Source organism: Bactrocera oleae, chromosome 3 (genome assembly GCF_042242935.1).
Source record: "Bactrocera oleae isolate idBacOlea1 chromosome 3, idBacOlea1, whole genome shotgun sequence".
In the NCBI taxonomy this organism is placed as follows: Eukaryota; Metazoa; Arthropoda; class Insecta; order Diptera; family Tephritidae; genus Bactrocera; species Bactrocera oleae.
The window spans coordinates 31,978,415-32,003,569 of NC_091537.1; the positions used below are offsets into that span (position 1 = coordinate 31,978,415).

Consider the following 25,155-nt stretch of genomic DNA (forward strand, 5'->3'; position numbering starts at 1 on the left):
CGACCTGAATTTTTAACAGAACTTACGGCAAAACGAAGTACATAACTCTATATGTACCTATATGGTTTTCCAATAGGGGTGGTATGTCGTGATATGTAAGTGTCGTTTCGGCCATTTCTAATATGTCATGATCTGTATTTGTTTTCATTGTAATCAGTTATGTTTACAGTTTTATCATAGAAAAAATATACGCAAGCACAACGTTTACAAATTGTTCATTATACCCTGAACAGGGTATATCAAATTTACCACGAAGTTTGTATATACGCGTACTAGTCCCTCAGTTTTTGCAATATCGATCTGAAATTTTGCACCTGTCCTTTTCTAACAAAGAAGCTGCTCATTTGTCGGAACGGCCGATATCGGACCACTATAGCATATATCTGCCATACAAACTGAACAATCGGAATCAAGTGTTTGTATGGAAAACTCTTTCATTTGACGAGGTATCTTCACGAAATTTGGCATGTATTATTATTTAAGGCATTAATCTAATCTCCGAAAAAATTGTATACGACTATAGCATATATCTGCACGAGCTATTGCTTACGGCAACAAATTATTCTCCACAGAAATTGGTCAGATCAGATCACTATATCATATAGCTGCCATACAAACTGAACAATCGGAATCAAGTGTTTCTATGGAAAACTCTTTCATTTGACGAGGTATCTTCATGAAATTTGGCGTGTATTATTATTTAAGGCAATTATTCAATCCTCGAAGAAATTATTCAGATCGGATGACTATAGCATAAAGCTGCCATACAAACTGAACAATCGGAATGAAGTGCTTGTATGGAAAACTCTTTCATTTGACGAGCTATCTTCACGAAATTTGGCATGTATTATTATTTAAGACATTAATCTAATCTCCGAAGAAATTGTATACGACTATAGCATAAGCTGCTATACAAATTGAACGTTCGGAGTAAAGTGCTTGCATGGAAATTTTTTTTATTTGAAGAGGTATTAGGAGACGAGGAAATTAGGCACGAGTTATTGCTTAAGGCAACAAATTATTCTCCACAGAAATTGGTCAGATCAGATCACTATATCATATAGCTGCCATACAAATTGAACGTTCGGAATCAAGTTCTTGTAAGGGGCCTTTGTATTTGTGAAGGGTATTATAGCTTCGGCGCAACTGAAGTTAACGTTTTTTCTTCTTTTTATTATCAAAATAACCGTTCTCCAATTGAAACTTTTCATGCGCTTTTGCCGTTTTATGGTCCTAATAATCGACCACCTGTCGTACGGTAAATAAACAAAACTGTCGATTCTGGTGCGGAGAAAATCCACAAATTATTCATGAACGACCATTACATTCACCCATTTTGACATTTTGGTTTGGTTTTTGGTCTGGTGGAGTCATCGGTCCTTACTTCTTTTGATATGAAGCTGATGACACCGTTACTGTCAATGGAGAGTTATATACTTGTAGGATTACCTTACTTTTCACATAGTGCACCCAAGAAATGTATCGCTTTGTACAGTAGAAACAATCAGTATAATCTATATACATACATATATAGGTAGATTATTTTTAAAATATTATATAATTTTTATACTCTCGCAACATGTTGCTACAAAGTACAATGATTTTTGTCATCTAACGTTGTTGGTAACACCTAAAACTAATCAATCAAAGCGCTTTAGAGTGTCTGGCTTATTGCTAAAGACCAATGACTTCAAATAACCCCACAAGAATGAAATATAATGGTGTTAAAACTTCTTGGAGGCCATTGAATGAAATCTCCAAACTTTTATCGTAATAATTCGGTTGTTGCACGTGCTGTGTGGCACGTAGCTCCGTTTCGCTGGAACCAGATGTTGTCAAGATCAACTTCTCCCAATTGCGGCGATTAAATGTTAGTTATCACCGATCTACAATCTTGTATATTTGGTGATCGAAATATTCTCCCTAAATTTTAATTTATTAAAAAAAAAAATACAAAAATTTCCTTTTATAATAGTTGCATAATATCAAAACTAAATTTTTCATATAATTTTTGAATTTATAGAAGCTTTTATCGAACAAATGGTACATTGAGTTAATTTCGTAATATAGAATAACAAGTGGAGAACACAGCGTTGCATCAACGATACTAAATGATATTTTCCGAATTAATCGGAAGAATAGGAAGCTGCGCAGTATAAAGTTTGTTTGTTTGTGGGAGTTAACCCCTCTCACTCTGAGTAACTAACTCCCTTACTTACAAGTATACCTATAACGAGAAAAAGTGTGGTATTTCTCGTGATTTCATGAAGAAGATAATGCGTTGAGCACTCGTAACATAGTAGTTGTGATACCTTAAAGAAAATATCTCTGCAGAAGTAAAAACAAGTTTAAATCGTATGACGTACGTAAGAATGTATGAATGATGATTTTCGGGAAAGAACCATGACTAACTTCTTAAATTCAGGTAAAAAACCCAAACAAGTCATTTGAGTAACAGCGCTTCAACACATTTCTACGAAATCACTGAAAGCACATTTGTCAATGCCTGCGATTGTGTATGTGTAAAAAGGTTTAAGAGGAATTTGAAATATATATGGTACTATGTTTTCGTTTTTTTTCAAAAGTCGCATATTCTACGGAATGGCGAAATATGTGATCTTTCCCGAATTTTCGCTTAAGTCTTACTTATTTTCGAATTTATAGGAATGTGTACTTCTTTTATAGGCAAAATATATTATATTATTTTTCAATCACGTATGACCTTCGTCATTTTTCACCTGTATTTAGTTCATTTAATTATCATAATTATACCCCAACAGAGTGTATTAAGTTTGTCACGAAGTTTGTAGCTCCTAGAAGGAAACGTTGGAGACCCTATAAAATATGTACATACCTATGTACATAATTGACCAACTTAACGATCTGAGTCGATTTAGTCATGTACAACTGTTTGTCCGTTTGTATATACGCGATCTGACTAGATATCGATCTGAAATTTTGCACAGGTTCTTTTCTCCCCAGGAAGCTGCTTATTTGCAGAAAATACCGTTACCATCAATAGCGAGCGTTATAACACGATGTTGACCGAATTTTTTTCCCCAGGATTTGAAGAAATCTACTTGAACGATCTCTATTTCTAACAAGACGGTGCAAAGTTTGGCGACTTGTTAACTTCGAGAAATGGCCCGGCAAATGGCCGTCAAGATCATGCGATTTAACGCTTCTACCTTATTTTCTCTGGGTGTATGCTAAATCAAAGGTTTACGCCAATCAACCAGCAACGTTTGAGGAGCTCGAAGGCTGGAGATATATAAACGGAGCCGTAGTGGCCTTTTGGCCAACATTTTGTTCAAATCATAAATTACATAAAATTAGAGTAGGTGACAAAATAATTACTTAAGCTATTAATAAATTAGAGGGTAGACATTTTATATGAATTATTAAATTAGTTAGGAACAAAATATTCAACATAAAATCGAAACAAAATAGTTTGTGATAACATCTACAGCAGTCACTACGAAATTATGTATATCGAGAAACCTGAAAAAAATTCTATTCAAGTGTGATTAGTGACTATAGACTTGTATGCTTATGTAGACTATCTTTTTATTTCTGTTCATAATTTATATTGGATTTTGCAATATTTTTACATTTTTATTAGGTGACTTGGCTACTTAAGTTGTTTGTTGCTAATTTTAGTACGGTTTATTTTTATTTTTACCCTAATTTAATTACAAGGCATATGTGTGTAGCTGGCGAAAACATCAGCAACCCGTCTTAGGACTGTTTATTTCGTACGGAATGTAATCGTCATGGAAAATGGGAATGTGGCGATAGAGCTATAATTACTGGTACAAAAGTCTTTGTGCAACATTGCATTGCATCTTGTTGTGTACTTGTAACACTAATTGATTTATTTTTTGGCAAAAATCGAATTTTACGTTTGGAAGTAGCTTTTCATTGGAAATTTTGTTATATATTTAAATGTTGACAAAAGAAAAAGAAAATTAATTTGATCTTAAGAAAGATTAAAAAAAAAATACGTTTTGAAATTATATGCCAGTAATATTATTATTTGCAAATTTTAGTACAGGAAGCCCGAAATGTTCAAACTATGATATAGTTCTCCAAAACTAAGGAAAATATGCTAAAACACTTTACTGCTCCAATGAATGAAAATAGTAATTCAATAAATCAGAAACCGTAAATAAACAAGTAAGGAAGAGCAACGTCCGGGTGTACCCGAACATTTCATACTCTTGCAACTTGCAAGAATCAAAGCTGGCTAAATATCTACAGGTATTAGCAATAATAACAAATAAGGAAGGGCTAAATTCGAATGTAACCGAACATTTTATACTCTGGTAAAGTTAAATGGTATCCTCGTTTGACATTTCATTATATATTTTAATAATTAGAAGTAGGAACTGTTGCGTCAGTTATTTACATTCACAGTTAAAATAATTTGAGCAATTTGTGAACTAAATTTACTACAAATCTAAAAGTCGTTCTTGTGTTTTGTTGTATACGCTTAATTGATTTTATATAGAATAAAATTGTTTATTTATTATATCGACGTTATTATACATGGTTAGCTTCAAAATAATAAATATTAACAACTAAAAATAAAAATTATATTATTATATTAATTTATATATAATATTTACAATATTAAACATAATTTTTAAAACAGATTCTTATAAATATTTACATCCAAATTATATATAATATAATTTCTATCATATATTTATACAATAATACATATTTTTCTTAAAATTGTCTTAAAAACTATTGTCAAAATTGCTATACCATTCTAATTCGATTATATTAAAAAAAAACAGGAACAACTGTTGCACTAAGTCCGAAAACTTTCGTTCGAAATAGAAACACAAATACTGTCACAATAGCTCTGTACTATCTCAAAAGTAACTGCATTAACATGAGAAGGATCCATGTTTGAAAATGCCCAATCAATTTGTGTTCCGGCAGGTGTAGTTGAATATTCTACACCAAGGAGGGAATTAAGTGTTTTTCTTGGAGTAGATTTCCTATTGTAGTCCCTGTAGACATTAAACAAATATTATAATCTCCAAAAATTACCACATTTTGATTGCATAACTCAGAAGTAAGGACTTCCTGAAGTTCTACAATTACATGTCTGGCAGAGAAAGCTGAATAACCAGAATATTAATATTGATAAAAAAGAAATATTAATATTCACTGACCGACATATTCGGCATAAAACTGGTTAGAATAATGAAAAGCATTATAAGTAGTATATGGAAGTTGAGGGTAGTATTATCCCGGTTTTATCAATTTTTGGCCACCACACATACCACATACTACTAACATGCCACAGACTAGTAAAATGCTCCCACTGTTTCATTAAGGTACCTCACATACCATCACCAATCATATGAAGTAAAGTCAGACTAATGTTCGAAAATCTTGATATTAGTTACATTGGGTCGAGGAAAAATTTTGTTATGAGTAAAACACGTCACGTCACCCGGAAGTTCAAAAATCTTTATATTAGGTATATGAGGGCTCTAGGAAGTATTGATCCGATTCAACCCATTTTTAACAAAAAAACATACTCTTACCGAGAGTTTAATTTATTTATTTTATTATATGAATTTCAATTATATATCTTATTACTATAGGCTTTGGGGTCCACATATTCAGTACCTAAGGGCTTGAACAGTTTTAGTTCGATTGAAATAATTTTTGATCACAAGGTGGCATACTTTAAACGCATTATTCAAGCAAAGATTTACTCCAATACAATCATTGTTGCTTGATTTGCATAGTGGAAAGTGAAAGAATTAGATGGAATTTAAAATGGTGTTGTATGGGAAATAGGCGTGGTTGTAATCCGATTTCGCCCATTTTCGAAGTATAACATAGAAATATGAGAAGAATTTTATGTATGGGGTTTCACCTAAAATTGGCCGGTGCCACGCCCACTGTCTAAGTTTGAACGATGTTCCTATAAAGTTATCTCATACCATCCTAGAGTACAATCTAATGTCCCTGGCGTGTTTAGTGCTCGCGCTTTTAGTAGTTTTTAACAGTACCGTTATATGGGGAGTGGGCGGGGTTGTCCCCGATTTCATCTATTTTGACACTGTTGATAGAGGTGCTAAAAAAATTTGTTCTCAGTGAATTTTGTTATTATATCTTTAGCGTTTTAGGAGATATGGGGGGGATATGGGCGGGACCACGGCCACTTTTTAAAACAAATTTAAACTGCACTTGCCCCTCCTTAATGTGATCCTGAATACTAAATAAAAGTCTTGTATGTTATTGTAGAGCTTAGTTATAGCAATATATTTGTTTTTGATTAATGGCGTCAGCGAAAATTATCTTAAAACCATTTTGGGCAAAGAAATAGAAGGGGTGATTGAATTAGTTCTTGACATTGCTCGGGTATACTTGAGAACTTATTTTCAACCAATTTTATAAATATATATATATAAACATAAATAAGGAGTAAAGTCAACTGGACGTTTCAAAATCCTGAATAATAGTTATATGGGGGCTAAGGCAAGTGTGCGCGCGATTTTATAAATTTTAGGCGCAAAGATACACTGTTCCTAGAAAAACACGCTCTTTCAGTTTCAATAAAATAACTAGCACATTGGCCGTGTTATATGTTGTATTGAGTCAACTGGAAGTTCGAAAACCATTATACAAGGTGCGTTCCAAAGTAAACAGTAAAAAAGTAACAATGTAAACTCTAGTGGCGCCATCTATATGTCGACTAGTGCGTTAGAATCTGCTATCCTTTATTGACTTCCAGTAAAAATTTCATGACATTTAATCTATTGGAAGTGAAGTTATTGCGTTTTGAGTGTCAGTATGTTTTTGTCATCGGTGCGAAAATGAGCTTCGAACAAAGAGTTAACATTAGATTTTGTTTTAAAATTGATAAAACTTTTACCGAAACGTTTCAATTGATGAAACAAGTTTATGGCGATGATTGCCTATCCCGTAGCAGAATGCACGAGTGGTTTTAACGTCTTCAAAGTGGTTGTGAGGACATAAATGAGGACGAGCCGACACCCAAAAAATCACGCCTGGAGAAGTCAAAATGGAAGACAATGCTGATTTGTTTTTATGATTCCAATGGTATTGTCCACAAAGAATTTGTTCCACCTCGCCAAAACGTTAATGCGGTATTCTACCTTGGAGTTTTGAAGCATTTGGTGCGCTGTATTCGACGTGTTCGGCCCGAATATCGCGAATCGTTTGTTGCACGATAATGCGCCGTCTCATCGATCGACGCTTGTGGCCGATTATTTGACCAAAGATCACATTTTAACAATCAACCACTACCCGTATTCAATAATATTTTGAATACACGTTTAGAAGCTCAACGTTAAAATTCGCATTAAAGCAGTACTCTCATATTTAGTATTTCGAAAAATTCTCTTAAACCTTGTAGAATGCATATCAATTAATTGGATTTTAAGTATTAGTTCTAACATTTAACTATTAACCAATAGCATAATAATATCAATAATACTTTTCAACATATATTCGTATCTACCATTTGTGTTTATGTAAAGTATTATTAGAGATATAGAATTTCCTATAACGATAACTATCAAATTTTCAAATGTGTTTAACGCTTACAACAAGAAAAAACGTTAACGTGGGCTACCTTATAAAATTATATTTTTTCTGATTTTGATCGGTTCGTTTGAATGGCAGCTATAAGCTATAGTTGTCCGATCTGATGAAATAAAAAAGTTTTCTATACAAGGGCCCGAGTTTGATGGGGCAGTTATATGCCAGCTATATACTAAAGTTGTGCGATCTACATAATTTATTCGCAAATTGTAATTGCGAGTAATAATTTAATTATTTCGAACTTCGTGGTGGTACCTTGTCAAATAAAAAAGTTTGTCATACAAGGACTTGAGTTTGATCGGTCAGTTTGTATGGCAGCTATATGTTATAGTGGTCCGATATCGGTCGTTCCGACAAATGAGCAGCTTCTTAGTGAGAAAAGGTTATAACTTGCACCTGCGGGGTAGTACGGGCCCCCAAACCTAACTTTTCCATGAAATTCGCGTTTTTTTGGAATTATCTCGTAAACAACACTAGATACAGAAAAATTGTTAATAACAAAATTGTAGGAAATTTATTTTCCTACAAAAAAGTCTTTGGCACCAAATCGATAATATTAATACTTTTTGAGATACAGAGATTTTAAGTTGAAGTAGTATGGAATTTTTATGGATTTCTGAAACTCAGGTGAGGTCATACCACTTCAACTTAAAATTTTTCTGTATCTAGTGTTGTTTACGAGATAATTCCAAAAAAACGCGAATTTCATGGAAAAGTTAGGTTTGGGGGCCCGTACTACCCCGCAGGTGCAAGTTATAACTTTACCGCAATGGAGACTTTTGTAGAGCGTTCAATTCTGAGGAATACCTAATGACGGGTGAGATAATCCCATCAACTGCCGCTGAGTTATAAAATTAAAAAGAAAAAAAATCCAGTTTTACGTGTATTTTATATGGGAAATCTTTACAGGCCTAGGTCTAGTACTTAATATTAAAATTAAAGTCCCAAATTTTTAGGGAATTTTTTGTTTGGTATTTCCAACAAAATTTCACCATGGGATCGAAAAAAAAAATAGTTCACAAAAAAAAGCAGTCTAATATACATATATACAACATATTGGAATAGCACAAAAAAACAGAAATTGTCTATGTTAACGCCAACGTGAGATTATATTACTTAATATAAGTTTTGTAAAAACAAAAACGGTTTTCATATTTGACATAAGAATGACCAAGCTTCAATCATAAAAAGCAATTGTATGGAAATGTTAAGGAGAAGATTTGTGATAAAATCAAAAAAAAAAATACTGCACTGTTCGATGGAGGCCGAGGTTTTGAATGGAGAAACACGAGCTACGTCAATCAAGTAACAAATCGTGTTTCGCTGATAACCGTGAGCTCGATGGCCGGTGGTAGAGTTCAAGATTTACAAATTTCATTTATATCACTCGCACATACATTTTTGCAGTAAATTTACGTGGATAAGTGCGGATACGGAATCGATTTTTTTTATACTCTTGCAACATGTTGCTTCAGAGCATAATAGTTTTGTTCACATAACAGTTGTTTGTATCCCCTAAAACTAATCGAATTAGATATAGATGCCACATATAAGGTATATATACATGATCAGGATGAAGGGACGAGTTGTAATCTGGGTGAATGTCTGTCCCGACGGACGTCTGCCTGTGCAAGCTGTAACTTGAGTAGAAATTGAGATATCTTGATGAAACTTAGTACACATGTTTCCTGGCCCCATAAGAAGGAAAGCATTGCACATATCGGGCCATTGCCACGCCCACAAAACGCCATTAATCAAAAACCAATAAATTGACATAACTAAGCTCTCCAATATTATACAATACTGTAACATTGTACAACAGTTTAGAACAATTTTAAAACGTGGGCGTGGCCTCGCCCCTAATAAGCTTAATACACATATCTCCTTAACCACTAAAGCAATAATAACTAAATTCACTCAGAACACATCCTTTTAGCATTTTTACAGACAGTGTGAGAGTGTTCACTCCCCATATAACCGTCTTAATTACAACTACTAAAAGTGCGATAACTCATTAAACTTTGAGTACAAAAATTCGTACAATTAAGCTTTATTGGACCCAAGACAAAAATTTTACAATGGGCGTGCAAACCCTTATCTCTAGATCTACTTGACCGATTTCAAATTTGGTACATAACATTATCCCAACATGTCTATGTTACAGTGCAAAAATGGGCGAAATCGAGTTACAACCACGCCTACTTTCCATGTAACACAAATTTTAATTCCTGAAAATTTGACACAGTGTTCTTAAAATACAATGCAATTACTAAAAAATATAAACCATATAACTAACTAACTAATAATATAATTTAAAAACTTTACTTAGGAATAATTTTTCGTCACCAAGTGACTTTAAATCATTATATTTATTTAATGATACTTTTAAGTGTGGCAAAATATAAATGCGGTTTTCCCTAATAGTGAAACATTTACCAATGACATATGCTTTAAGAAAATATCTTTTTTGTTAACTGTTGTTGATCGAAGCAAGTTTAAATGCAGGTTAACGCATCCGTAAAGACGGTTATACGATTTCGAGGAAATGATTCGAAGGTGCTGTGCACAAAAGCAACAGGCATTATCGTATTCCCTGGCAACAAGTGTGTTATACCGTACTTACCAATTCAATAAATGTTGCTAACATTATAAAGAAGGCAATCGTGGTAAACATGGCTTTATTGCTAAAACTATTTCGATACTTCTCGACGGCTTGTTATGATCGTTCCTGTTACCAGGACAATTCCCACAACAGCCGGTTCTACGATGCCGGAATTGACCCCGATTTTATCCAGCTAAGGGCTTTCACCCGACCCTTTTTGGATCGGTAAGTAATAATTTAAAACTGTCATAATTTTTATAGCAACACCTAGCAGCAGGGTTGCTCTGTATCCTTCTGATCCGTGCTGACAGTGAGTTCAATTCGGGCCCGGAGGTTCAATTCAACTAGGCATATCTCCTAGTCCGACCAAACCCACCCAACATTCATCCCGCTCCAATTCCCGTGCGAGGGCCACAAGGCAACTCCTGGTTCCTCGCACAGTCTGTTCCGTGTGTCAGACCGTAATACGTCGGAACATCACATCAATGAGATAGTGGTGGTGGCCTATCCATTAATTTTGCACCACACATTGCAGCATGGTCTTGGCGACGTCGACCGCAGGGATACTTAGACCCTAGAATGTCAGGGCACAGCTATCCGTTGTCGAGCTCGAAATATTTATTATATACACTCGCCAGAAAAATCTAAAGAGTTTTGTTCTATGGGGCCGTCCATAAATTACGTCATCGATTTTTTCAGATTTTAGACCCCCCCCTCCCCTATAATCATCCTATCGTCATTTCTTAAAGACACCGTCTTTACCGACTTTGACTTTACCGTCATCCGCAGACAAACAACTCAAAAATAATGGTTATTGTAATGTGCATATATTACTTTCTTTAAATCTAGCGACTCTACTTTGTCTAAACGATATACACATGTTCCTTTTTTCCTTCTATAAAATTATTTATTTTTTGTGTATGGAGTTCGCTAATAATTTTGTAACAGTACAAGGTGCGTTCCAAAGTAAACAGTAACAACGTACACTCTAGTGGCGCCATCTATATGTCGACTAGTGCGTTAGAATCTGCTATCCCTTATTGACTTCCAGTAAAAATTTCATGACATTTAATCTATTGGAAGTGAAGTTATTGCGTTTTGAGTGTCAGTATGTTTTTGTGATCGGTGCGAAAATGAGTTTCGAACAAAGAGTCAACATTAGATTTTGTTTTAAAATTGGTAAAACTTTTACCGAAACGTTTCAGTTGATGAAACAAGTTTATGGCGATGATTGCCTATCCCGTAGCAGAATGTACGAGTGGTTTCAACGTTTTCAAAGTGGTCGTGAGAACATAAATGAGGACGAGCCGAAACCCAAAAAATCACGCCTGGAGAAGTCAAAAGTGAAGACAATGCTGATTTGTTTTTATGATTCCAATGGTATTGTCCACAAAGAATTTGTTCCACCCCGCCAAAACGTTAACGCGGTATTCTACCTTGGAGTTTTGAAGCGTTTGATGCGCTGTATTCGACGTGTTCGGCCCGAATATCGCGAAGATGGAAGTTGGCGTTTGTTGTACGATAATGCGCCGTCTCATCGATCGACGCTTGTGGCCGATTATTTGACCAAAGATCACATTTTAACAATCAACCACTACCCGTATTCACTTGATATGGCACCGTGCGACTTCTAATTGATTAATTGATTTTGCCGATAAAACCATTGTGTCTGTCTTTTTTTTTAAAGTCCTGTTTACTTTGGAATGCACCTTGTATTGCTATCGTTACCATTATTGATTATCCAAACCAAAAACAGTTTGAATGAAATGAAAAAAATGGAACGCTACGAGAAAACATTAGATATCGACTTACAATACCATTTAGGGTGTACCTCATTTAGAGTATTCTGCTCGTAGTCCCTGTTAATCATCATCTGTTTATATACTTATGTGTATTCAGCCGTAAAGTCCCACACAACAATTCGGCTGTTAACAAACAACATTATAAGGAGTTTAGTTTATACAGAATTCTGCCCTATTCGATTGTTTTTTTAACAGAATTAAGAAATACCACTTTCCAACCAATATACACATGTCTTCTAACCAAATTACGTATTACATTTTATAATTTTAAGTTAAATGCTGAGAAAAAAATCAAACATCAACAATCACTCCAAGCATTGCATAGAACAATACCTCCTCGCTCTACGTTTGCCTGTACTGTTTGAATAAACAGTAAAAGTGTCCGCTCACTGCTTATTACATTAGTTTATTGTAGTTTCCACGCGTTTAAGACCTGATCATTTTTTGTGCAATCTGCAATTTGTGTGAAAATTTTTCGAATTATTCAGCTTTAATCGAAATGAGTGCAAAAGGCAAAGAAATAAGTGTTGATGTGCGAAAAATAATATTAAAATTAAGGGAAGCTTTCGTGAAATTTGACGAGTTGTCAACAGAACAATGTCATCAGTGCGCTACGTCATCCAGACTTTCAAAAAACGGGAACTATTACTTCAAAGCCACGATCTGGACGTCCGAGAATATTGACTGATCGGGAAACACGCAACGTTGTATCTCTTGTAAAAGTTAATCTGCGTTTAACCGCTTCCCAAATAGCAGAAGATGTAAAAATACGATTTAAAAAAAAAACAATATGCAGCGACACAGCAAGAAAAATAATAAAAAAAGGTTGGTTACCATGGGAAAATAGCACGCAAAAAGGCATCCATTTCCTTAACAAATGGTATGAAGCGCATTGCATTCGCAAAGGAACATATTATATAAGCAAGCCGATATCGTTCTTGGAATCAGTTTTATGGTCGGATGAGACCAAATATTGTATATATGAAATAATAGAAAGACATATGGTGTGGCGAAAAACTATTAATGTATGTATGCTCGAAAAATTAAAAAATGTTTATTATATGCACTGGGGTCCACATATTTAGTACTTAGGGGCTTAAACAGTTTTGGTTCGATTTAAATAATTTTTGGCCACAAGGTGGCATACTTTAATCGCATTATTCACGCAAAGTTTTATCCCGATACAGTCATTGTTGCTTGATTTGCATAGTGGAAAGTGAAAGAATTAGATGGAATTTAAAATGGTGTTATATGGGAAGTAGGCGTGGTTGTAGTCCGATTTCGCCCATTTTCGCACTATGACATAGAAACATGAAAAGAACGTTACGCACCGAATTTGGATTTTTTTGAAATCGGTTAAGCAGATCTCAAGATATGGGTTTTCACATAAAAGTGGGCTGTGCCACGCCCACTGTCTAATTTTGAACGCGGTTCCTATAAAGTCATCTCATACCATCCCAGAGATAAAATTTAATGTCTCTGGCGTGTTTAGTGCTCGCGCTTTTAGTAGTTTTTAACAGTACCGTTATATGGGGAGTGGGCGGAGTTGCCACCCGATTTCAACTATTTTCACACCGTCAATAGAAGTGCTAAAAACATTTGCTTTCAGTGAATTTTGTTATTATAGCATTAGCGGTTTAGGAGATATGCACATTAAACCTATTAGAGGTGGGACCACGCCCACTTAAAAAAAAAAAATTTAACTGCAGATGCCCCTCCTTAATGTGATCCTGTGTACCAAATAACAGTCTTGTATCTTATTGCGGAGCTTAGTTATGGCAATTTATTTGGCGTTTTGTGGGCGTGGCAGTGGTCCGATTACGCCCATCTGCAATAACAACCGTCTCACGGTACCAAGAAACATGTCTACCAAGTTTCATAAAGATATCTCAATTTTTAAGATAGAGCTTGCACGGACGGACGGACAGACAGTCACCCAGATTTCAACTCGTATCTTCCTCCTGATCATTTATATATATATATCTAACTCGATTAGTTTTAGGTGATACAAACAACCGTTAGGTGAACAAAACTATTATACTCTGTAGCAACAGGTTGCGAGAGTATAAAAATGTTGCGAATGAATTCAATATTCATTAAGAGTGATATAGAATTAGTTGATATAGAAAACGTCACCCAGTTCTTGATATTAGGGATATGAGGTTTAGACCAAGGTCGAGACCAATACCATTTAATTGAAATATCACAAATTCTGAAAAGTACCTGACTTACCAGCACTCATATCGGCAAGCGCTGATACTCCTAAACCGGAAGTCCCTCGCTCCTCTAAATGTCGCATAGGGGGCCATAAACTATGGCTTCGAGACGGTGGTTCTTAGGATACTCCCGACAAAAGCCAGTGCGGATGACCCGCTGCCTCCAGCGGGGACGGAAGAGAAGGAGGAAAATGGAAATTGACCCTATCCTCTTGGACTCGGTAAGTACGGGGTCGGATCGTCAATTGATTGATCCGTCTTAAGTCTCGAGCGCCTGTTCAAGGAGGCTGCGGGTAACGATGATGGTGCGGAACTCGCCCTGCTAGAAAAGAGTTTAAAGAATGAAGATCCTTCAAATCCAATTCAAGCACGCAAAGGCGGCCTCCGCCGTTCTATTGCTTCGTCTAGGCAAGGACGAGGCTGACGTTGACTTTATCTAAAAACTAGCTAGTTAACTAGCAATGGCATCTCTGTATTAAAAACAAAGACCTAATTACCTACCGTCACTGCGAGGTTGGAGGACTGTGCTAAAGAGCGCCGGCTTTTCCGGAGCCAGGCTTCTAGGCACACCGTCTGAGGAAGCTTGAACATAAATGCAAGGGGTGAGACTTTTTGATTTTATGTGCGGTGAAAACCTTTTTATTACAGGGTGGAAGCTTGAGCAATCGCTCCCTTGACATCGGAATGGAGAGGTCTAAAAGTCCATTCCATCTCTGATTACAAATGCATTAGTTTCGGCTTGTACGCATTTCGCCCGGAGTTTAGAACCTATAGAAGTCTCAGAAATATCATTTGGAACCTGTATTGCATGAAACTTCGATCATCTCCTCCAATAGCGCCCGACAAGGATTCGATCTTATCTGCGAGTACGATTGATAAACTCTTCGAGGTTTTCAGCTATGTAAGTAGAACTACTCTTACAACGTCCTGTCCTCTAAAAACTGAGAGAGGTAAAGGAAAATTCTTTGGCGGACATCGAAACTAACAAACATCAGATCTCCGAGCATCTTGCAAGGTCCTGTCCTCTGAAAACTAAAACTAACGAAGATCAGATCTTCAAATATTACAATATTCAACAAAGCCCATCAAAGTGGCCAATAATGTTCTATGGTATGTTTGCCTAGTAGAGGGCGCTCGAAAAGACTACACTTGCTAAAAAGCTTGAGGGCGTCCAAAGAGCTGCTCTCATCGGCATTTCTGATGCAATAGGGACTACACCAACAATAGCACTTAATGCCATTTTAAACATAGCACCCTTTGAATTTGTCGGCAGGTGTATGGCTGCGAACCGTGCTTTAAGGCTCAGGGAAGCTGGGTATATGAAGAGATCCGAACAAGGAATCTCCGAAACTGTCTCCTCCTTTAACTGTATTCCTGAAAACTTGGATCACTGCGTTGCCACTCGTGGCGGCTTTTTCTCTGCTCACATACCGACGAGGGAGGTGTAGTTGGGGAGAAGTCACTGGAGGCGAGAAACGGTGAGCTTTTTACGGATGGGGCGAAGGAGCTCTCCGCCAATCTTAGCTTTAGGCTAGAAGATCACTGTAGTGTTTCTAGCTAGAGGTGGCTGCTATCATGTCGGCGGTAGACGAACAGCTACAAAGTGCAGCATCTTTCAGAGAGGTAAGCATTCACTCCGAAAGCAGAGTACAAATACTAGTGCTGAGAGCGTTAACCACTGCCAAGGAGTATATATCCTCACTAAAAATATCATCTAGTTGTTTTAATATATATATCCCGGAATCACGTTACCATTGGTGCACTGGATAAGAGAGATACCGAAAGAAAAATCCTCAGTGGGTGCAAGCGCCACTGACGAATGTGGCGTTGGAGGTGATATTTTGCAATCCACGTCCGCCCACATCCTGTTCGGATGCCGGATAATACCAGATCCAAATAAAGATGATAGCTTGTGACGACGAGAGACCGGTCTAGCTATATAAGGCTACAATAACTTAGGTGGGGGTAAGAGAAGGCTTAAAATCTTACCGGACGCTAGTTGTCAAAGTTGTGGAGGGTGAGGTGGGTGAGGTGGAAACACCCAGGCACTTACTCTTCCATTGTTCGGCCTTTGCAAGACTGAGGCTGAGACATCTTGGTAATCTTACCTTCGGCGAACCAGAAGACATAGCCCACACTAATATTAACCGTCTCAACAAATTTGTGATAGGCTCAAAGCGCTTTATCGATCTGTAAGGGTTTTATGGTCCAGGTTTTAGGAGTTTTAGGTACTACAACGGACCGGCGTTCGAAGCTGTCAAAGTAAAATCCTTATTACGATCGACCTCTTAACCTAACCTATCCTAAAACCTGCACAGATAGACAGACATCCGAATTTCAACTCGTCTCGTCATCTTGACAATTTATATATATATACATGATAACTAAATATATATCTCGATTAGTTTTAGGTGGTACAAGCAACCGTTAGCTGAACAAAATTTTTATACTATGTAGCAACATGTTGAGAGTATAAAAAGTGGCGTAGCGGGGCACGCCTAGTACAGCTTGTAATAAACAATAATAAAACAAAGAACCTTAGAGAAAAACTGAAGCGAATACATGTTTAGTAGCAACAGATGACAACATGCAACTGCTGGCGACATACTAACATTAATTTCTGACCGCACTAGCATAAAACGGAAAACGAATTTGTACTTCCATTTCATTCGGTGGCGCTGAAGGCGATTCCGGGTGATGGATAACAGAAAAAACGGCAGCCCAGTAAGAAAACATAAATTTAGTTTTGCGCTAGTTGTTTTATAGCCGGAAAGTTATGGCATGCAAAAATATATGTGTTTATGCAAATTAACTTATCCATAAATTTGTATGAGATGGTGGCAACAGTTGCATATACACCTATAAATTTAATAATATTTCATAATAAAGCTAACGACTTATAACAAAAAGTTAAACCCAAAATTACACTTTCAGCTTTGCCACCTATTGGTCCTTGCTTTTTTTAACTCAGCTTTGTTTTCGAATGTTTGCCCAAAAAAGCTGCAATAAATCCATGTGTACTTCCGTTGCCAACAGTCATGGGAGGTATTTTTCTTTGCATTTGCATAGTGGTCATATTATTATTATTACAATTATATTTGTTGTTCTTATGTGCGATTATAAATATCACATCAACGGCATCCAGTTCTAACTATTTGGCTGCCTTTGCTGTTTTATTGTGAAAAATAACACCAAAAAATTGTTTATTTTTGCACTATCTAAATTTTAAGTAATAGTAATAGCAAGCATTTAAATACTATTTTGAAGCCTTTGACAAACTGGCAAACGGCGAATTTTCGGGTTCTAAGCATAAGCAAAACAAAATTTTTTTCAGGACCAAAATCAGGTGGAATATGCGATGACATAATAACTACTGCTATTTGTAAACCTTAACGATGAATTTAATCTAATATCTACCGTTCCCTTCTAAGATAGAAGCTTTCACATTCCTAATAGTTAATGACGATTACATCCAAAAAAAATTTTATTAAGCGTAGGCGTGCTTGTATCGGCGCAGGGTTCTATGTCAAAGGCGATAATTTCAAATTTGATCAGATGGTACTTAAGCACATATGAATTTATCTTGAAACAGATAGTTCCCCTAATTTTTAAGTACTTACAAACGAACATGTGTAGTATCATTTGTTTATGTAGATTAATTAGGAGAATAAAAATTAAAATTCAGTGCTGCAGAAAAAATATATGTATGTATACGTATTGTTTTACCTCCTTTATGCGTCCCAGTTCAAATGTCTCGAAATTATTTTATTTTGATTACCGCCAATGGGAAGAAAATTTTATTGTTGAACTCACTTCACAGCTTTGCTCAAATTTTTGCGGCACAATTTTTTTAGCATTTGCCACGGAAAAGAAAAAATAAATAAATATTTATTACCTAGTTTGCACGTTTTTGAAATTTGAATACTAAAATCAATGAAAGAAATTTATTTTTGCTTTCCGTTTTCACATATATTTAAGTTTAATATTGAATTTTTATAAGGAAATTCTTAACTGTGTTAATTTAATTAAGTGGAGAAACATATAATATATTGCGTTGATTTAATTTTTATTATTTGAGATATAATTTATTTTTTATATATATCTTTTAGTCACCGAAATGAAATCGATCATTCCTTAATATGTTTTAATTTATGCCACCGTCGTACATTTTTAAGCAATATATGAACTTTTTTCTTTTGTTAATTAAGTTTATATTATTAATTTTGGTTGCCAGATGCTCTGCTGAATTCGCAATATTTACTTTTACTGTAATATTTCTGGTTACTGTTTTAGTATCAAAAGTTATAATTCACAATAGAGTAAAACTTATTCAATTATTTTCTTTATTTATTTATTTGTATATTTTGTTATATATATTTATTTGCTTTATACAACACAGAAACTTAATTTTGGCATCGCTTTTGTTACGACAAGCCAAAAAACGGAAAAACTCAAGCGCTTGAAATCTCGCAATAAACTAACTTTGAAATGCCAACAAATTAAGGTAACCGAAGACACGAGCATGTTCGCCAGCTAGTAAATTCAACGTCAGTTCACATATATTACATGTACAATATACAAATATACAAACAGATCAACATACAAATGGAAAAGTAGTGTGTATAACAAGTAAATGGCCCCAGTGAAGTGGTTACTGATGAGCGCCAACGCTCCGCGCACCTGTGTCTTGCGAGCGAGCGCGAATACAAATCTGAGATCTGATCATCAAGAGCGGTGAGCTCAGAGCACAGGCAAACCTAAGTTAATATGGATTGTTATCAAGTATGGTATATATGTAGGTACACATGCATATTGAGTGGAGAGGCTACACCGCAGTGAAGTGGTTTACAATAACTAAAACAATAATAAAAGGGGAAGTTAAGCCACGCGCGGTTGACAAGTTCAAGTCTCAATGTCTCAGCGAAAGCAATTACGTTGTGAATGGCATTTGAAAAATAAAACTTAAAAAGGCAATGCAACCAGCAACAACAAAAACAGTTAAGCTTAAACGAAGCTACTAAAAATGAGCGGACGCTGACGGATCAAATAGCGATTGCCACTTCGGCCGCTTAAACAAGCTGTTGCTGCTCTGGCCGGTTTTATCACGCTCCGCTCTGGTTGTTAGCATTGCAATAATTTCGACTCGAAACTACAACATCAACAAGAAAAAACGTTAACTTCGGTTGCACCGAAGCTACAATACCCTTCACAGATACAAATGTTCCCTTCAATAACTTGATTCCAATCTAATTTCGTGAAGATGCCTTGTCAAATAAAAAAGTTTTCCAATGCAGACACTTTACTCCGATCGTTCAGTTAATATGATTGCTATGTGTTATAGCCATCCGATCTGTAAAATTTCTTCGAATATTGCACTATTGCCTCAAATAATAATTTATGCCAAATTTCGTGAAGATACCTCGTCAAATCGTCCGATCGTTCAGTTTGTATGGCAGCTATATGCTATAGTGATCTGATCTATACAATTTCTTCGGAGATTACGTTGTTGAAAATAACTCATGCCAAATTTTGTAAAGATATTACGTCAAATAAAAAAGTTTCCCATACAATGACTTGCTTCCGATTGTTCAGTTTGTATGGCAGCTTTATGCTATAGTGGTCCGATATCGGCCGGTTCGTCAAATGAGCAGCTTCTTAGTGAAAAAAGGACAGGTGTAAGATTTCAGATCGATAGCTTAAAAACTGAGGGACTGCATTTGCATATATACAGACGGACCGAAAGACAGATGGACGTGCCTAAATCAACTCAGCTCATCATGCTGATCATTTATTATATATGTTATAGGTTCTCCAACGTTTCCTTCTTGGTGTTACAAACTTCGTGGCAAACTTAATATACCCTGTTCTGTTATATAATTTTTCATATGTAATAAAAAAAAAGCTTTAAGAGAAATAATAGTATTTTCGTGAACATTTTGTCCTTTACTGTATATATATAAGGTATATGCGCACAGTCTTCAGAAATTGTGGTGGCGAGAGCAAAACGCGGTCAAGCGCTTTTTAGAGTATAAAAGCCACCACCACAATTTCTGAAGACTGTGCGCATATACCTTATATACATACAGTAAAGGACAAAACTGTTCACGAAAATACTATTATTTCTCTTAAAGCTTTTTTTATTACATATGAAAAATTATAAATATATTCAAAAAGGTATATACAATAATTTGCTTTCGAAACCAATAACTTAATTCAAAAACTTAAACTTACTTAATTAAAATGACTTGCTTGGAGCTTCTCTGGAGCACCTTTGGCGGACGGCCTCCACTCTTTCGTGGTACTTCTCAATCATTTTGTTGTTTTATTTTATTTATTGGTCTAAGAGCAATTTTATATTTTCTAGCGTTTTGTGGGTAAGAAACACAATTTTTTATATTTTCTAGCACGTTTTTCTCCAAAGCAGAATTTAGGGCTTTTCCCTTCATAAGGCAACTAAAGCATTAAAATTAAACTTGAAACTCTATTTTACCTAAGCTCTAACAGCGGACCAAACTGTTCACACGCTCATTCTGTTTCCTTCTATTCAAAGAATTAGTAAAAGTCCAGTAACTTTTAAAAAAAACATTACCAGCTGGTAAATAATGCACCGCTTAAGAATTTACAATAGAAAAATTTCAATATTGATTTCTGAACACTTTTGTTCCTTACTGTATATGCACATATGTAAGTACAATATTATAATATACCATATTTTGTAGATAGGGCAATTCCATGGTACCTTTACCATCGTCGCTTGGTTACAAAAACAATCGTTTTTTTTACTTCCCATATTTACTGTTTTCTGAAATATGTTAGATGATACCTATGCCTGCATTAGTCTCACTATCTTTATTTTCTTCTTTCTCAACAATATACTTACATAGACATACAAATCCAACAACGTACTAGCCATATACGAGGCTCACCGCGCGAGGCAAATAAAGCGACAAATGTACTCATAATTTGCAACAAATACTCGAACTTGTTGGTTTAACCCATTAGTGCTGAAGCTTGTACAAGGCACATTTTAAAAATTTAAGTACTTGTTCGTTTGGATATACTAATTATGAAGATAAATGTTGCTAGTTTTACAATCTTGTCTGAAACTATGAAGCACGTTGTAGACCTTGACCCATGACCAACAGTAAACTTTTGAGAAAACATTCCAATTCTTACGCAAGACACAATACAGGAATATAAAATCACAGACAACCGAGCATTCCTCTATTTAAAAATTTTAACAACAATCAACTTATGAATATGTGGATTGGTAACGCCCACTTACAGTTTGACTAAATTAATTGAATTAATAAAAAAATATACATATGCGGATATAAGTCGACAGACTAAAAGAAAAACAAGTAAGGAAAGGCTCGGTGCGGGCGGAATCGAACATTTAATACTCTCGCAATTTGCAAGGATCAGAGCAGAGGAAATATCTTCGGGGGTTTCCAAAACTTTGTAATCGAAACTATTGCGAAAGAATTCAACATTCATTATTCGACGAAATCGTGAATGAGTTACAATCAGATTCGCCTTTTTATTAAGTTATATGATAGGTCATAGACTCAATTAGTTTTATAACTATATTAGTTTTATAACTATATTTTACTTACTGAGAGAATCAGATGGAATTTAAAGTTGTGTTATATCAGAAGTAGTTGTAGTTGTAGTCCGATTTCGCTCATTTTCACATTGTAACATAGGATCGGAGGATAATGTTAGCTGTCCAATTTGGTTGAAATCGGTAGAGTATTTCCGAAGATATGTAATTTCACTTAAATGTTTGCGCCACGCCCATCGTCCAATTTTGGTACATCATTTAGTTATTGATTTATCGCACTTTTAGTAGCTTTTAACAAAATCGTTAAATAGGGAGTGGGCGGGGTTATCATCCTAATTTCACACTGTCGTAAGAGGTGTTGAAAATAACCCAAATTACTTGTAGCTTGAATATTTTGGGAATATAAACATTTAATGAAGCTAAAACAATTTTGAGCAAATGTCATGCGTAATTTTTTTGCAAACCTTCGTCAAAAAAGATTCCGAAATTTGAGAACTACGAATTGATTGATTCAGTAGTTTCTCCATGGATATTATGCGAATCATTTCCACAAGTAAATTTTTTAAGCCTGTTTCCAGCAGACACCTTTCATTAATTAAAGTATATGATTTAAGCATTTTACATTATCAGTTTATAATAAAATTTTTGAAAACTCTCTCTATCATTAATAAATTACAAGAACAGAATGAACCAACATTACCCGAACATCTTAAGAGACATTAACTGATCATGTTTTTGCACGAATATTGCTTTTATGGTATGACACTTCAGTTTTAAAAATAGTCAGAGTCGGACAATAACTACTCAATCCTCCAGAAACCGGAAATGTGGACCCCAGAGTCTATGGCTGACGTTCTACCGAAAATATCGGCCAATGTGTGAAATATATTATTGAAATTAGGAAAGGTCCTTTCTTTATAATTATATGTCTCTATGTCAATAATTGGTTGAATCGGATTGGAGTATTTCGATTAGCCACTTTATATACTCAGCAAAAGAAAAACTCACGCAGTCGAAAATTTTCTAATATTCCATTTTTAAACTGTTACTATTCGCTCAAAATACGCTATTTGTCTGATTTGACTTTTTTATTATATGACTACATTGGTTTAACGTTATTTCTGAAACCGTGTCTACACGTGTTTATTTCAGTATTTGCGGTAATTTCTTTTGAGTCAGAGAAGAATGCAGAAATCATAGCTTTATATAAAAATAAATTATCCAAACGTCATATAGCTCGTGAAATGGACATTAAGTGGTTGGAGTGTGGGCGTCCGTAAAAAGTAAAATCTCGTCATAAACGACAAATTAAACGGATATGCATTACTGATCGCTTTCAACATGCTGGAACAATCAATTCAATATTTAACAAAACTACTGGGGTAAAAATAACTACACAGTCAATTGGATTACGAGCGCGACGTCCAGTCAAAAAGCCACTTCTTATTACTCGAAGGAAGAAACAACGGCTAGAGTGGGCAAAATCATACAAAACTTGGACCGCATCAGACTGGGGAAATGTTAGCGTTTTTAGGAAAATATAAAAATATTGAAATAGATTATTCAATAATTCTTTACAAACACTTACAGGTTACAAACCAAAAATACTTTTATATAATTGAGTCTCTGACGTGGCCAGGAAACAGTTTATATCTCAATCCAGTTGAGAACTGCTGGCATTATATGGGCAAAGGGATAAAAGAAAAGCGTCCAAAAAGTCTAAAAGAAATGAAAAAAATTATTGAAGCTGTCTGGAATGAAGAAATTAATAAAAGTTATTTTCAACGCTTGTTTCATTCCATGCCTAAACGAATAGCCGAGGTTATTAGGAATAGGGGGCGTTCTACAAAATACAAAGAATTTGTTTTTAATAAATAATGTTATTTTGCTTTGCTATGAATTCCTTTTTATATACAAAACATATAAAATATAATAAATTTTTAAAAATTTTATTATTGTTCACAACAAATTTTAGTTCTGTGGTTTGTTATTTCTGTGTGCTTGCATTTTTCACTAAAACAAGTGTTAAATTATAAGTTTATTATATAAAAATGCTTTAAACATAAAGTGAATGAAAAGGCTTGACTCTCAAAAAAAACTGTCTAGTTTAAGATAACATAAACCTAAGTTTTGCGCTATATATAGCCACTCTGTGAAGTGCGTGGGTTTTTTTTCGCTGAGTGTATATATACCTAATAGAAAGATTTTCGAACTTCCGGATGACTTTATACCCCATATATCGGCCAATATATGAGTTATCTTAATTAAATTGAGTGAGCGGTTTTTTTTTTCTAACGGAACATCTCTGATGACCTAATATGGATAAAATCGGATGAAAACTTGCACTAGTCCTTATTAAACTAATAAGGATTTTCAGACATCCGGTTGATATATTGTTGATGGTATATGAGGTACGTTAATGAAATTCAGTGAGCATCTGCTTTTGTTATCCATATGTAGTAATGCCAAAAAATAGATAAAATCGAGTCAATACCACACCTATCTCCCATGTACCTAATAAAACTAAAACTTTTCAAACTTCCAAAATAGCAAAATTAATATTGCATATACATTAGTTTATTGAAAATTTATGAAATTATACGAGGGCTGCTAAATATATTTCTGGCCTAATAATGAAATTACGAATATTTATCAACGAAAATGGTCTTTTTTTTCGGTCGATTGCTGTTTTGTTTCGGGCTCATACGCATAGATCCATGATTCGTCACCTCTGACGCTTTTATAAACGTCTTTTGAAGCACCGCGATCGTATTTTTTCAGCATTTCTTTACACCAATCCACACGAGCCTTTTTTTGAGCGATCGGGATCCAACGAGAACAAACCTTTTTTACAGCCAGGTGTTCATGCAATATCGAATGTATGCTGGTGGGAGAAATGCATAGGCATGCCTCTATCTGTAGGTATGTTACATGACGGTCTTGCATTATCAGTTCACTTACAGCATCGATGTTTTCTGGCACAACGGCTGTTTTTGGACGACCTTCACGGAATTCGTCTTTGAGCGAGCGTCGGCCATGATTGAATTCGTTGTACCAGTGCTATAGGATGGTGCTTCATAGCCAAACAAAGATTTTAGGTCATCGATGCACTCTTGTCGTGATAATCCACGTCGAAAGTTGTGAAAAATGATCGCACGAAAATGTTCACGAGTTAATTCCATTTTTTGGCCGAGATGAATTTTTTAATTCCCTGTAAATAAAACAATTCACGATTAAATGACAAAACGTTCTGAGTGATGTTATGCTAAAAAATGTGAAACTTTCCAATGGAAATGTCAGATTGCACCTGGCAACACTTAGTGTTGCCTAGGCCAGCCAGCTATATAGCAGCCCTCGTATTATATTATACTACAT

The 25,155-nt window shown here is 35.3% G+C and overlaps 1 protein-coding gene across 13 annotated transcripts in view; it reads right to left on the reverse strand.

Moving 5' to 3' along the window:
* The window catches only part of LOC106622250 (serine-rich adhesin for platelets), a 154,800-nt gene extending 135,892 nt beyond the window's left edge, over nt 1-18,908 (reverse strand). For 12 of the 13 annotated variants that reach the window (XM_036377666.2, XM_036377393.2, XM_070106370.1 and 9 more), the window contains exon 1: nt 17,943-18,908. The gene's annotated coding sequence lies outside the window, so the exon portion shown is untranslated. The remainder of the gene's footprint in view (nt 1-17,942) is intronic. The other variant, XM_036377865.2, reaches the window with a different exon arrangement.
* Nucleotides 18,909-25,155: the final 6,247 nt, after the last annotated feature.